The sequence below is a fragment of the Ictidomys tridecemlineatus genome, chromosome 12 (assembly GCF_052094955.1).
Source record: "Ictidomys tridecemlineatus isolate mIctTri1 chromosome 12, mIctTri1.hap1, whole genome shotgun sequence".
Lineage (NCBI taxonomy): Eukaryota > Metazoa > Chordata > Mammalia > Rodentia > Sciuridae > Ictidomys > Ictidomys tridecemlineatus.
In genome coordinates this window covers 69,587,036-69,600,163 of record NC_135488.1, presented here as the reverse complement: position 1 = coordinate 69,600,163, position 13,128 = coordinate 69,587,036, and the positions used below count along the sequence as shown (strand labels likewise).

General features: G+C 33.2%; 1 protein-coding gene across 2 annotated transcripts in view; it reads right to left on the bottom strand.

The window, feature by feature from the left end:
- Nucleotides 1–13,128, bottom strand: part of Peli1 (pellino E3 ubiquitin protein ligase 1) — a 55,733-nt gene that overhangs the window by 23,968 nt on the left and 18,637 nt on the right. The window contains exon 1 of one of the 2 annotated variants that reach the window (XM_040271048.2): nt 3,026–3,165. The exons of the other annotated variant lie outside the window; for it this stretch is intronic. The gene's annotated coding sequence lies outside the window, so the exon portion shown is untranslated. Of the gene's footprint in view, nt 1–3,025; nt 3,166–13,128 lie in introns of those variants that run through there. 2 annotated transcript variants of the gene reach the window in all.

The following is a 13,128-nucleotide window of genomic DNA, read 5'->3' as shown; positions in this document are numbered from 1 at the left end:
TATTTCATTATAATACTATTGTTTTCATATCAGAAAAGACATTTGTGAAGTTCTAAGCCATAACTGCACATATGGCCAACTCCAAGAATTTGAGCCCCTCACAGTCAAAAGGGCTATATTCAGTTCTTAACAAATCCCCAAATTTAAAAATCAGATCTGTCCCACGTTATTTTCACAGTATACAAAATAGTGAAAATATTTCCCATACCTCACATGATTTGTCACAAGGTTTGAATGAGAACAACAAAGCTGCAATGATATGAATGTTGTCATGTGCCTGATTCACTCATTAAATACTCACTATTTTCTGTTGTTGCAGTACTGGTCACTGAACTCAGGGGTACTTTACCACTTACCTACATCCCCACTCCTTTTAAAATTTTATTTTGAGACAAAGTTTCACTAAGTTGCCCAGGCTGGCCTCAAATTTGCAATCCTCCTGCCTCAGCCTTTGAAATTTCTGAGATTACATGCATGTATTACTGGACCAGACCTATTTCTTTTTCTTTTTGGTATTGGGGATTGAACCCAGGTGCCACTTACCCACTGAGCCACATGTCCAGCCTGTTTTTCATTTTTTTGAGAAAGGATCTCACAAAGTTGCTTAGTTGCTGAGATTGGCTTTGGACTTGAGATCCTCCTGCCTCAGTATGCCCTGCCCCAGCTGCTGGGATGGAGGCATGTGCCACCATGCCCAGCTAATTCTTCCTTTTATAAAACTTTGGGGTACCTTCAAATTATTCAAACTGTAAGATTAAAACAGTGATTTCCAAGTACATAAAGTAATATTTTAAAAAATTAAGTATTTGTTAAATGTCTACTATGTATTTAATCAGGCATACAAAAGTAGGTCTTAATAAATACTTGGTTCACTTTATGGTGAAGCTGCTCCATCACTTAGGATTTAATTATTTTCTAAAAGATTCATATTTATTTCTCGGTATCTAAATAAACATAACCTAGTCTTTGTGGATAACTTTGATACTCTGTAGAAAATTCTAGTTTTCTACAGCTCTTAGTATATAATAGACCTAAGATATACTCAAAGACCTTAAAAACCACAACTTTAATTTCAAGGCTGAATGTTATATTTGATTCTCGATAGAGGAAAACATTACATCTAAATCAAATCAGTTAGAACATGTATTCCCTCTTCTTGTAGGGAAGACTTTAATTTTTCCCATTTCAAAATTCCATAATAAGTTCCATCCAAAAGGAATGGGAAAAGAAAAAATAGAGTTGAAAATTTGAATTACAAATAAATCTCTTAACATGGTTTTCTTCAGTAAAGCCAGCTATCAATAGAGAGGAAATAATTTTAAGATTATTATCATCATTGTAAAATGACAATTAATACTACCACTGAGCTACATCCCCACAGTTCTTTTTAATTTTTTTTTTTTAAATTTTGAGACAGGGTTTACTAAGTTGCTTAGACAAACCTCAAATTTGGGATCATGCTGTCTTAGCCTCATGCATAGCTGCGTTTTATAAGATGCACCACTACAACCAGGCAACAAGTTTCACCTTATGAGTTTTAATTTTTCTTTTTGGTTCATGGTAAGTTCTCAAGAGTAGGAGCTGATCTTTCTTTGACCAAATCATAATGTGTTTCCCATAAATTTTTATAACAGTAATTTAGAGACACTGTGTGTAGGAGGCTAAGAACATGCTATTTTATTTTTTAGAAGAATGAATATTTTAAATCACTCAGTATGGTATTCCTATTTAACCATTTTCATTAGAAAAATAATAAATTCAAATAGTAGGGATATTTAATTTTTTTTGTTGTAGATGGACAGCATGCCTTTATTTTACTTATTTACTTTAATGTGGTGCTAAGAATCAAACCCAGTACCTCACACATGCTAGGCAAGTGCTCGGCTACTGAGCTACATACAGACTCAGCCTAACAGGAATATTTCTTTAAATTTTCTATCATTCTGACACTCTGGTTATTATTATATTATCACGTTACAAATACTCCGATTACATAAATTATGATCAATTTCCCCCATTTGTACTTTTCCCCTTGTCACTGACTTATCGTCCATCTTATACAAAAGAGTAAATACTTCTTCCTCAGGAAAAGATTAGAAAATTGGATCAAAATTCATGTCAATATTCTAGGATCTAGATCAAGCTGTTCATAAATGTCCTACAGGAAGACAAAAACTTCAATTATACTTTTTCTGTTGATGAAAAGAAAATGCTTCAGAAAAGAAAACTGCTAGGAAACTTATAACTGTTCACTTTTTTAGCAGAAAGAGTCCCTCTAATCAATCATCAGACTTGAAATTATTAAAGCTCTTCCCACTATATCAGAAGAACAATCAAAATATCCAGGTAGAAATGTTACTTAAATCCCTATATAGCATAACTGTTAGTATTTTTTAAAATTCCTTATAATTTTTCCCATATTATGATAATGTTTAAATATTAAATTATAGTTTTCACAAAGGCCCAGATCTCTTTCTTGAAACGATCTTGGGAGGAGATTTATGGCTAAGAAACTAAGATTGTGAATAAGCTGTCAACAGCTAAGCAAAGTACAATGACAGCACCATCATTCTGGCAACAAGCAATTTCCTTCAGAAAGCAACATAATTCTCAGATTTTATAACTGAAAAGAAAAAAACAGACAACATTACATTCTAATATATGTAAAAAAACTATAGCTTAGATTTTAAAATATTAAAAATGAGCAGCTTTCAGTTTTCTATTGATCTATAATGAACAGACAATAAACACCTGTAGTTATATTTCTTAGGCTTTCTTTATGACTGATGGGAAATAAGAATAATGATGTAAATCCACCCTAACAACCCGAATGGTGTTTGAGATTTATTCAACCCTTTCCCTAAGTTGGAAGGAAATTTAATTCATACAATACACTTCTAAAGCTGAATATGAAAAATGAAATATAAATGATTTAATTATGCTTCAAATCATTCTTTTTTGCAAGCTTACTTTAACCTGAAGCACCGACAATGTGACACTTAAAATTAAGCAACAGAACACCTACCTTTTTATTCCATCGCTATCACCACAAGCTAGACAAATAACATTCTCATTAGAGGATAAAATCCAGATAGTATTAAAGCATCTGCCAAATACATTTGGAATGACACACTGAATAAGCTAGCTGTCTGCTCAGTGTTCTTTCACTTAAGCACCTCATAATGTGTGTGGGTGGGCCTGTGTTACGCAAAGTAGGTAAATACTACATAATTCTAGATTCTATTGGCTGAAGTGAAAATTCACTTCTTTTTCACCTCCTCCCTAAGGAAGTCTGTAGCCCAAAAGGGAAGAAACGGAAGTAAGAGGAAGCACAGAACAATTTTTACACAGGCTTAATAACAAGCTATGGAATAAGGTACTTGAAAAGAGAAAAGTATTCTATTTCTTAAAAAGGCTGTCTGAATTAACAATATAAATGCTCTATAAATGTCAGAAAAATATTCAAGATAGAGAACTACCTTTTCATGAGAGCAAAATAGACTACTTTAACAGATTTAATATGATAATCTATTAAAAATTCCATTTGGAAAAAAATATAATTCATATGTAAAGAAAGTACACTTTTAGCACTACTAAATGAATCCAATTTTTAAATTTAGTCCTAAAATTCTATATACTCCAGGACATAAAAACTGAACATTTAATCACATTTCCAGTTGATTATATTTATTTATTTCTAGCTTTACACTTTAAAATAAACTAGATTCATTTGGTGCTCACAAACATGGAGAAATGACAGCTGTACCCAGAGATAAGTTGGGACTGGACAAACTTCAATAAATAGCTACTGTAGGCACCCTACTTAATGACTTTTGCTGCTCTCAGATTGCCTATATATAAATTCTATTCAAGGAGTTGCTACCTGTATTATTAATTTCCCCATACCCTTTCTTAACAAAATAAATCTATTTTCTCACAGGGAATAAACCAAGTCTGTCCCTCTAAACAAAAGTGGAACCACTTTGTGTTAATTATGCTTTTTTTTTTTTTTAAAGAATACTAAAGTTAAGTCACAAAAATAATGCTGGTTCATACTTGTTCAATAAGGTGCACATGCAAATAATCTATATAACTCAGTCATTAAACTGAAGCCCCACTTGAGTCTAAAGTCTTTTAATATTCTTCAAGTGTTAAACCCTATTGTTAAAAATAATTAATGGAACACTAAAATTGATATTGATACCCACAGTTCACAGCCACCTATTAAATGGCTATGTAACCAATAAGACTTAATTCAATTACACTATAGTGAATAGTATATTACTAATAACACCTGACTGAAAAGTAAGTGCCCTTTGTGACCTTAATTAGAATCATTCAAAGTCCTATCTATCAATATACTGTATTTTTTAAAGTATCATAAAACATACTTTTAATGGCCCTGATTTATCTGCAAAGCATTCTCACAAAGTGTCCACAGGACAAAAGAGCAACATTTTGAAGAAATCATCTTTATAGTAATATCTTGTCACTAATGACTTGGCACAGAATGAAACCATCCTCTCTCGTGGCTAGTTTCTACAGGTCTCAGCATTCCAGAAATATGTCATACGCCTTAAAACTGTTTTTCAGTAAATCTGGATAATACTTCTTTTGCTCCTTCTACTGGCAACAGGCCCATTTAGATTACAGTGAAATAAATCTGCTCAGGTATCTTGATTATGTTCAGTCCAAAAAACTTACATGTAAAGATGCTCTGGTTGTATTTTAAGAACATGCTACCTGGTAATCCTGCCTTGTCATGTGATTCTGGACTGACGAAACTGCTCAAGAAGTTGGACATGACAGGTTCAGTGTTCATACCAAACAGAATGTAGTTTGGTTGACTATCTATACTTTGAAGTTGATTCCATAAAAAAAAAAAAAAAAATCTAAGAACTTGCCCACTCTTTGGATCAATATACCAATTCTCTTAATTTTGTAAGTCTATTTGTTGCTCAATCCTATGCAACTGAGATATTAACAGCCCATATGATATATCATCATTACTCCCTTAATGGTTAAAAATAGAACATTAAGAGGCTAAAAATGTGTCAAAATGCATTCTACTGTCACATACAAAAATGAGAATAAATTTTAAAAAAAAGAATATCAAATTTCTTATGTATACTATGCTCTGTGTTTATAGCTTCTAAAGAAATATATTTTTCTTAAAGAGCTCTAATGATATTGAAGATAAAACCTCCATATTTTCTAAGTAATTACAATGAAATTTTTAAAAATAGGACAAAGACCCATAATCATAAGGAATAAAAAGGTTAGAATTAAATTTCTATGCTTTTGTCCCCCAGTCTGAATTTTGACTACTTCAAAATACATATGTAAATAAAACAAAACCACAACAAAAAACCCCTTTCTTTTGTTTGTCACATGTGCTTTTATTTACACTAATATTTGATTAAAAAATATCATGGAGGCCAGTCAAATACAAATAAAAAACATAACCAAAACTTTAAGTAGCTTTCTTGGTTGGTGGGAATCAAAGTTATGAAACTTTGGCAAGCACCTTTATCTCAACGACTTTTCCCCTACTTACATATCCGGTTTGGCTTATAAGTATCTTAAACTTCTTTATCTTACTCTTCAATGACTCTGGCAATTATTTCAGTTGAATTAAGGACCAGGCTTTTTTACACAGGCTTAATAACAAGCCCCCAAGGACCAATTATAAACTATCAGTACACTGACACTTCTTTAAAAAAAATCACTCCCCCACAAAATCAAATCAAATAAAGTGTGCTTACCTCACAATTTCTAGGTCTTCTCAGATGTTCGTTTTCTTATAGTCCTATTTTTTTCTCCTTAGTTGTTGAGATTTTGGTTTCACCTTTGGACCCAACTGACCTCTGAGAGCTTGCTTCTTTTCTAATGATCTCTGAATACTTCCAATGACACAATCACGGACTCATTCCTCATAGTCACTTTACTTCTAGCCACACCCTCATCAGGTGTGTAAATTATTTCTTCCTTTAGTTCTGCCTCAGTGGTGATGCTTAAGTCATGTTCCTCTAACCCACAATACAATTCATATAGATGGTATTTGTTACTCTACAGCAAATTTTTGTTGAATATCTATATGTGCCCAGTTTTTTACTTGTCAAATTCATCTAGACAGTCCTTTTGAGAAAATAAATGTCAGACCTAAGTAAAAAAGGCATAGTTCATTCATGTTAAGGGAAGAAGATGAACAACAACAACAAAAAAATCACTGATATTACTGGAATATATAATCACATTTTAAAGCCAAAAAGAACCTGAAAGAATCTACTATTCAATCTTCCTTTCAATTCTCTAATTTTATAGATGAGAAAAATCCATATCCAGAGAGGTAAGTTATTTGATGAAAGTCACAGGGCTAAGTAGGGAAGCTAGCTAAAACAGCTTTCTACTACTATGTTAGAGCTTATTTCATTAGTTTTAGAGGCAATATCACAAGCACTAAAGAACTGAACTGTCAGCAAACAAGTTAACTCATACTGTACTGTATAGATATCATTACATGAGATGGTGAAATGTTTGCTGTTAGTGCTGTTCTTCGCTGTATGTTGTCATAATTTTACATCATAAAAAGAAAACTGAAACTTAAAGACAAATAAAAATTTGGTGCCAGGTATGCCATGGAGATCTGTTTCTCTGTACATCAAATGGGGCATGCCTCCCTGAACTGGCTGTTTACACCCCCACCTTGTAGGTTTTTATCACCTATAAGTAACCTAAAAAGAAATCTACACCTCAAAAGTACTATCATAAAGAACCCACAGAATGGTAAAATATTTGAAAATCATATATATGATAAAAAGACTTGTATCTGGAATATATAAAGAACTCTGACAACTCAATAATAAGATAAATAACAAATTCCAGCAACTCAGGAGGCAGAGGCAGGAAGATTACAAGTTCAAGGCCAGCCTTAGCAACTTAACAAGATCCTGTTCTCAAGATAAAAAATTAAAACAGGGATGTAGTTCACTTGTAGAGTCCCTGGGTTCAATTTACTGAATTAAATAACCCAAATAAAAATTGGTAGAGGATCCAATTATTTCCCCAAAGAAGAAATATGTCAATAAATACATAAAAAGATGCCCAATATTATTTGTCATCAGGAAAATGTAAATCAAAACCACAATAAACCGCCACTTCAGATCTACTAGCATAACTATAATAAAAAGAACAGCTAATGACCAATATTGGCAAAGATTTAAAAAAGCTGATATCATTAATCACTGTTAGTGAAAAAGTAAAATGGTATAGTCATCTTGGAAAACAAAGTCTGGCAGTTCCTCTAGATTAAACAAAGTTATCATATGCCTGTGTTCATAGAAGCATAATTCATAATAGCCAAAAAGTGAAACAACCCAAATGTCCAACAACTAATGAACAGGTAAACAAAATATGGTATACAACCATACAGTGGAATATTAGTTGGCAAATAAAAGGAATGAAGTACTAACACATGAATAAACCTTTAAAACATTTTACTAAGTGAAGGAAATCAGTGACCACATATTTTTTTTTTTTGTATGGCTCCATTTATATGACGTGTCTAGAACAGGCAAGTCCAAAAACAGAAAGTGGATTAGCGGTTGCCTGTGTGTGTGTGTGTTGTGGAGTGGGGAGCTGAATTAGGGGATTGGCTAAAAGGTATGGGGTTTCTTTTTCAGGCGATGAGAATGTTCTAAAACTGTGATGATGGTTGCACAATTATGGGTAAACTGCATGGTATATGAATTGTACCTTAATAAAACTGCTACAATAAACAGGAAAGCAAACAAATAAAGCACTAACACACTAAAAGAAATCCACTACAGACTCAAGGATCACTGGATACCAGCATTCATCTGGAATGCAAATACTGGTCTTATGCAACTTTTAGAACTTATGTAATTTTGAAAATTCTAGATATTGTAACTCCTACTTCTTCTTGAGTCAGAGAAGCTGAGGAACACTAATTACATGAACATTCTACAAAATAGGTAAATTTTTACAGAGCTAGACTTTCCCAAAACAAATGCTTTAGTATCAGAAATCATGAAATTCACAATTAGGCTTTTTTGGAATTTTAAATCTCCTATTCTGTTTTGGTCAGTTTTTAATTGTAGATATGGAGCTTTTTGGTGGTGTTTATATTTTTACTGATATCTTACATTACTTTATATGACAGCAACTGGAGAATGTGTTCTGACATCAACCAATTCTCTGACTAAATAATTGGACAGCCAACAATTCAATTCAATTTTGACACCACCTATCTGGAGTTAGTGTCAGATCCTACAAGTTGAAGGGCTCAGTCCCCAAAGACTCCTCCACTCCCAGTTCGGGGGGCAAACAAAAGTCCCAGGCTTCCTGTACCTCTGACCTACTTAATGGCTATAAATTGAGGGGTCCTCTAATTTATTAGTACAGCTCACAGAAGAACTAAAACAAGACAATAAACCATTTATGTTTCTTGGTTTATTATAAAGACTACAACTCAGAGCCAGGCACTGGGGCATGACTGTAGATCAGCTACTCAAGAGGCTGAGGACAAAGGATAATTTGAGCCCAGTTTGAGACCTGCCTAGTATTGCAAGACCTCCTTTCAGAAACAAACAAACAAGCAACAACCATCAAACTCAAAAACAGCCAAATGGAAAATACGCACAGGGCAAGGTATTTGGAGCAGGTGTAAGCAGTGGAGTTTCTGTAGTTCTCTCTGCAGACATGCCATTCCCAGTGCTTTAATATGTTCACCAACCCAAAAGTTTGATGTCATGCCCCACTCTTAGGGTGAGACTGACGGATGCAATTCTCTAGTCACTTAGTCCTTCTGGTCACCAGTCCCATTCTGAGGCTACCAGTCCCATTCTGAGGCTACTTAGGAGCCCCACTCTAAATAACCTCAAGAGCATAAATTAAAACATGATCTAAAAGAAGCTCATGATGAATAACACAAGACATTGTGATCACTCAGGAAATTCTAAGGGTTTTAGGAGCTTTATTCCAGGAACCCCAGGAGACACAGATGCTAAACAAATTTTTGTATTTTACCGTAACAACAATATCATATTAAGCTGAATATTCAAATAAATAGCTCAATATAAACTTATGGCCCAATATAATGTGACTTAATTCCTATAAGAACAAAGAAATTACAAAACCAACAGATACAGTATTTAACCGTAAGTTGGTGTCCAAACTAATTAGCTAGCCTGCCCACTACCTAATAGTCCTATTTGACTAAATAGCTAAAAATTGAAGTCCTCTTATAGCTAATATTTCTAAGTTACCAGATGATGACATTCCTTCAAAACCAGGGAATTTTTTTCCTAATATTCTAGATTAGTACTTTCCATTAAATACTTTATGATTTCTCCTATTAACAATTGTGGGCTTCTCTTAAGAGTTTTACTAGATATTGAAGAAGTTCCAAACTGAGGGGTATAGTCTCCCTACTCTTAATTTTGTGTATCCAGAGACACCAATAATGCAATTACTGACTCCAGAAATATTACTGAGCATTCATTATGCCAAAAGCTATGGGAATATTCGAGTTAATGTAAAGGTATAATGCCCTATATTGACACTTGCTGACTTATGAAATAGAAGTGTAAATCAATTACCCCAAGCCAAATCAGTAAAGGAGAGGCAATATTATTAATGCAAAACACCATAAGTACTAAGATTTCAAAGAAAATTATACCATTAAGGTGGAAAAGATTCAGAAAAGGTTTTATCTGAGTTGAAGTATCTGAGTTGGATCCTGAGACTAGATTATGATAACTGGAGAAAACGCATTTCAGGTAGAAAAAAATCATAACAAAATAAAAAGGAAAAGAGGGAAAAACTCCATATTACATGCTCCAGAAAGAGTTAGCCAGCAAGTTCCTTGAGTGAAGGATTTAGTTAGGAGATCAATAAAGACCAAATTTGTGGAAATCAAGGACCATAACTCTGATAAGCTTTGAGACTATAAGCAAGCAATACATACATACATACAAGTTTAACTGAATGAGATACAGCTGGAAAGGTAAAACAGGCCTTAATTAGAAAATAAACTTCATTAAATAAAAAGAATTTAAATGAGGTTTCAGAAAGAGGGAAGAAAGGAAACTTGTATATAGCAGGTACTCAGAACATCACCCATGTTAAGCTCAATATTTATCATTGTCCTATGACTGATGTTAAATATAGAGATAGTAAATAAAACATTTTGTAGACTGAAGAGGAAAAAAGATCCCCCCCAAAAAAGACTCTTAGTAGCAGAAGCCAAATCTGAATTTAAACACGTGTTCTATCATTCTACATTGTATGAATAAGCAAATCCACCAAACTAGGGCCAGAAAATGTATGACAACAATGTCTAGGACAAAAATAATGTATTACATCAAATATAAATTTTATATTATAGTAAACTGTTTTATTTTGCCAAATCTGGGTGGAATATTGGAACCCAAAATATAGGCTGCTTGGCACACATAAAATTCACTTTTGGAATTCTTGGACAGTTTAACAGTAAACTTTCAGAAGAGATTAAATTGGTAGTCGAAAGTTTAGCCTAATGATGGAAAGGGAAAGATAAGTCCTATGTATTAGGACAGAATGGATGATGTTAAGTCATAGCCTTCTTTCTAGTTACTGATTTTCCTTACATTTTAGTAATTTCTTACTGTTAATTTACGAAATCTGCATCAATTAATACCAAAGGTTTGTGTGGGCTCCCTCAACATTTTTATACTTTATTGTTCAATTTCTCCACAAGGAAGTCTCTTTATCTAAGGAAGGCAGGAAACCTTTGAGGTCATCAGGGATGGGTTTGCACCCTTCCTTTTTCCCAATGTGAATGGATCAAAAATACACCAGTAATCAATTAAGCAAGCAGTAATCTCATTCTTGAGTAAGTTGGGTTGCCTAGACATTTATGAAATGCAAGGATGTTAAAAAAGTAAGAAATTACATATAAAAACAATACCTTATTAAACTATGTAAAACTAGCCAGCACAAAACCGATCCAAAAAAGGCATCTCTGATGTTGGGTGGTCTTTATATTTTTAAGTATTGAGAACCAGGACAAACTTGATAAAACATGAGTTTACTAGCAGAGATAAGGTGCAGAAAGAGTGGTTTGGAACAAACCTATTAATTAATTATTAATAAATTTAGTATTTATTCCTAAAATATAAAGTCTTTATTTGGAAAAATTCAGTTCAGTACAAATAAAAAGTATGACAATTATTGATTCTCCTTTATCTCTCGAAAATAGGGAACACCGACACTATATACTTTTCCAACAATGGATAGACTACTAAAACCTGAAAAAAATATAAAACACTTTTGTTGATATTTACTAAACAACAATAACAAAACAAGGTAGAAAGCAAGCACAAACCCCATCAAATTCCAAGCCATTTAGAGTTTATTTGAAAACTTTCCAGAGGTGCATTTGTGCATAAAACTTCTGTTGGGCCACTATTCTTTAGTAGATCATAATATCACTGCAATGTTTTCTAACCAATGGTGAGTCAGATTTTTAATACTGATGAATATTGCTTGAATTGAAAAGGATGTCTTCTGGTAACTTTTGTTGAATTAAAAATATATTCATTAAATACTGTTTTAACTTTTTTTCCCAACCTTATATTTCCAATAAGATCAAGTGACAACTGCAATTTTGCTAATTGTAGTTCTTTCTCTTGTTGTCAAAGGGTTACTGTACTTGAAATTGGAACCTATAAAATCTAGGTTGTTGTCTCAGTTGACACTTGAAAGTTGTAATTGAGCCTCTAACTACAATGTTAGAATTGACCACTGAACAGGAATATCTATTCCTTTTTTCAAAGCAGTTCTTCACCTCTGTTGATTCACTTTATAGATCATATAATTTATACATGTTTTCTTCACATTCAAAATTGAAGATTTATTTGTATCAAAGCGAGATATAAAGGGTGTATGGTGTATATTTATTATTTTTTAAAAAATATTCTAGTTGTAATTGGACACAATATCTTTATTTTATTTATTTATTTATTTTTTAATGTGGTGCTGAGGATCTAACCCAGCGCCTCGAAGGTGCTAGGCAAGTGCTGTACTGATGAGCCACAGCCGCAGCCCAGAATGAGTGAGTGGTATATATTTAAAGGCCAGAAATATAACACTGCCTAACCCTGAAATTTCTCATATTCAGGTTAGTACAGTAAACATTTATGCTTAAAGAATGCCTACTGTGAGTCCTATTCTGTGCTACGAAAACAATGTGAAATGTTTCTATCTTTTTTTGGGGGGGTGGGTGGATAATGGGGATTGAACTTGGGGCACTCAACCACTGAACCATATTCCCAGCCCTATTTTGCATTATTTAGAGACAGGGTCTTACTGAGTTGCTTAGCACCTCACTTTTTGCTGAAGCTGGCTTTGAACTCACAATCTTCCTGCCTCAGCCTTCCAAGCTGCTGGGATTACAGACATGCACAACCTCACCCAGCAAATGTTCCTATCTTTAAGATGCTAATAGAATTAGGAAAAACAGATTTTCCCCCTAGAATTTTTCTGAGATATCTTATTTTTATTCATATAATAATGGTCCTAAAAGTAAGACAAAACCATTTGTCCTAATTATGCCACCTGCCTTTACTGAAGTTTTATTACAGAGTATATATGACAGTATGTTTAAATTTCTATACATATCTGAATTTCACAGTTTCCAATTCTCAGCAAGGATCTCCTCTCTCTTTTCACATATTAACATTGTCAAACTACTGGGTTCTATGTAAGTTAACATGAATATTTTTATAGCAGAAATATAGGCAAGATCCTAATGAACATATTACTCTTTCTCTTTGAAGAGTCACAGATATAAAATTGCAAATATTCGAATCTGTATGTTTGCTGTTTTTTTTTTTTCAACATTTTGTCACAGAGTATTTGGTCTATCACCATCCCTGTGTTTACTGAGCCAAGTATCTACAAGGACAAACAGTAAAGCTTCCTATTCATTCTAGTGAAATCAATTAGGTTATTCACACATTTATTGAACACTTGCCAAAGTCTCCCCTTTTTTGGTATCAATAAAAAGCAATCTTATAATAAAGGTTATTTTGTTTTGGAAAAAAAAAGCCAAGGTTGGTTCTCAAA